The 3166-nt window shown below is 27.7% G+C and overlaps 1 long non-coding RNA gene across 1 annotated transcript; it reads left to right on the top strand.

Annotated features, from left to right (window-relative positions):
- The first annotated feature begins 508 nt into the window (after positions 1-508).
- LOC134690523 (uncharacterized) lies at positions 509-2069 on the top strand. The gene is made up of 2 exons (XR_010101956.1): positions 509-595; positions 1917-2069. It is a non-coding gene; the product is annotated as an uncharacterized LOC134690523 (long non-coding RNA).
- The last annotated feature ends 1097 nt before the right edge of the window (positions 2070-3166 follow it).

The following is a 3166-nucleotide window of genomic DNA, read 5'->3' as shown; positions in this document are numbered from 1 at the left end:
AGGTCAAGATAACATTACAAAACAGAGTATTATTTGGTAAAGTTATAATCAATATTTATTTATTTTGAAAGCTTTATTCGTAAAATTCGTTAAACAGTTTAATTCAGTGACAATGATTTTATGGTCCTTAACGATTAGAAGCAATGTAGACTTTCCAAACGCAATCAGATACAGCTATGGAGATTTTACATAGTTTCATAACGTAATTCATCATGTTGATGACGATAGTCGCTATATAATTTCATAACTGTTATATTTAACATTCAAATTTGTTTAATTCAAAAAACAATCAAACAAAACATGATACCCTCAAGCATTTTGCACCGTAGAACATCTAAATGCAAGCTGCTGCTAAGTCATTATTCCACAAATAGTTAAATTATTTTGTTTCATGTGACATATATATTAACTGATGGAATTTTATAAAATCAGTCATAAGTAATTGATGCGCAACAGATGTTGAACCAAAAAATATATAAAACAATTCTTAAATATATTTCCGACATAACTTTAATAAAAATGAAGACTGTACATGTAGCCCTCCTTATCTGCTTGATAGTTGGAATATTTGATGTCTATTCAGTCTCTGCTGACGGTAAGCCAGTACTTTACTTCTTTAAATTTTTATTCAAGATTTTATCATGTTTGTATTCATAAGTTTAAAAGAAAAATCTAAAATTTCCGAACTCGTTGGAAAATTGAAAAACTAAAACACATCAAACGAATTGATCATGTTGATAACGATTGTCATATTCCAAACACATTTCTTATGTATGAATTATCGTTGTCGGATAAAACCTGGTATTATAGTTTGCCCTTAATTGTATGACAGGTGTATGTAATTCCATTGTGTTGACGTACAAATATGAGCAAAACAAACGGACACAATAGGTAAACATGTCAGATATGGGGTCCAACAAACAGTGTGTTATAATTTGAATAAAACAACATTGTCAAAAAAAAAATTAAAAATAAAAAAAATAAGTAAAGAGTCATTAAATCAACAATTTTATTATCGAATCATACAATCCGTCAAAGGTACAGATTTCCGTTTGAATCTTTTCACAATGTACTACTATTGTACTCTTATTTTTGACAGGTTTATCTATTATGTCTGTTTGGTTTGTTCTCATAGTTTTGTCAATATAATGGAATTGTATGCAACTGTTATACCTTAGAGAGGTTTATCAATTTTTAATAAGTGGTTTATACTGTTGCATTTCTTTATTCATCAACCACTTTCTACATAAGTCAGGAATATGACATTTATTACCCATTCGTTTGAAGTCGTTGAGCATTTGACTTTGCCATTTGATAATGGATTTTCCATTTTGTTTTTTTTCACAGCATTTAGTATTTGTGTAACAGTAGAACTGGCAAAACCAAAATATTCGAAAAAAGTAGAAATGAAAATTTCATGGATTTAAATTATACGCGGCGCATTATCCGTGAATATGATAATATTTACTTTGTCTCGTTTTCTAAACTAATTTGAATGTTTTCCGACAGTGAACGATTGAAGTGTCATTTTATTTCTTTTTTCTGTGTTTTTTAATATTTTGAGGTCCGTACGGTTCTTCCTCAGGCTTTGTGATGATTTTTAAAAATTGAAGGAATTATTTATTCATTTTTTGACAACAATATTTGCAGATATTTCTTCATTTATCTGGTACATTTTAGACCACTATAACATTGATCTTACACTATACGCAATCACATTTTCAATTATTCTAACTACAACCAAAGACAAAGATATTTGAATATTAAATAAATTACAAAGATATGAAAAGTTAAGAAATTGTCACCTGACAAAAAAAAAAAAAAAAAAATTAATAAAATTACTTTATATGAAAACCGATATACATTTGATTATATAAAAAAAAAGATAATAACAATGACTTTATTTCTGTTTATAGATGACGACGACGACGAAACAGACACATGTCTGAGCTGTAAACAAAGCTGTGATTGTGACTGTATCTACGCACATTGTGAGGACAAAAGCTGTTGCGGACTGAAGAGAGATATAATAAGAAATCCATAACTACCTACAATAATGAATTGTTGCCTCATGATTTCCTGCTTCTACTATATCATCACTTTTGAGGAACATGTAGTACAGTTATAGATACATGTACATTCAATGAATAACATTGAATATCTAAAAATAAAGTATATATTCAAATACAGTTTTTTTAGTCAAATGTTCCATATATTTACAACAACAGATGGTTAAACTTCTATTTCATTGATAATGCTGGACACGTTTCATTTCAATTTTTTTTTTCTATTTTAGATTTGTTGATTCAGCCAGTCAGGGGCGTTACTTAAACAAGTTATTTTTTTTAATTACTTATATAAGTATTTTTTTATTTTGAAAATAATAAAATTACTTAATAGAGTTATTTTAATCAATAGAAACATAGACTAAATGTAGTTTTCATGATTTTAAACAACATTTTATATCATAAAATAAAGAATTTATCAGATTGGAGAGGAGTATCATGAGTATAGAGATAAAGGGTTACTTTGAAAATAATGACAACAATATTACTTGAATAAGTTATTTTAAAATTTTTTGAAAAAAGTAGCAATTACACGTATATAAGGCACATATGTACTTGATTTAGGTTACACATTATAAATAACTTCAGGTCTTAATTAATTCACAAGTATCTATCTATCTATATCAGTCTACCTTCAAGATTTTAGAGGAAAATGATAATTTAATAGTCCCAAGAGACCAATCTTTGACCAAGAAGCGTCGGTATGAAAGATAAGTGCGTCGGGAAGTTAATTAGTGTTTCTGAAGAATTAGTTTTTATATATCAAGGCAAAAATAACCAGATAACTGTGAAAATTATTTAAAGCTAGTAAAATCTGTATTCCTGGACACCTATAAAAATAATATTCAGAAAAATAACTTATATGAGTTATATTTAAATTAGCCTCGTTTTCAACATTACTTGTATAGGTAATTTTAATTGTTACTTGTTTAAGTAATGCCCCTGACTGTTCAGAGGATTGTTTAAGATATGCTTTTATCGTGAAGCCTTATAGTTCTTAAGTTTCATTCACTAGATTATACAATCTAATGATAACATGTATCACTAGATTAAGGAAATCTAATGATAACATGTATCACTAGATTAAGGAATTCTAATGA

This window comes from Mytilus trossulus, chromosome 11, assembly GCF_036588685.1.
Source record: "Mytilus trossulus isolate FHL-02 chromosome 11, PNRI_Mtr1.1.1.hap1, whole genome shotgun sequence".
Classification (NCBI taxonomy): Eukaryota; Metazoa; Mollusca; class Bivalvia; order Mytilida; family Mytilidae; genus Mytilus; species Mytilus trossulus.
Note: the sequence above shows the minus strand (reverse complement) of the source record. Positions and strands in the feature narration are given on the sequence as shown.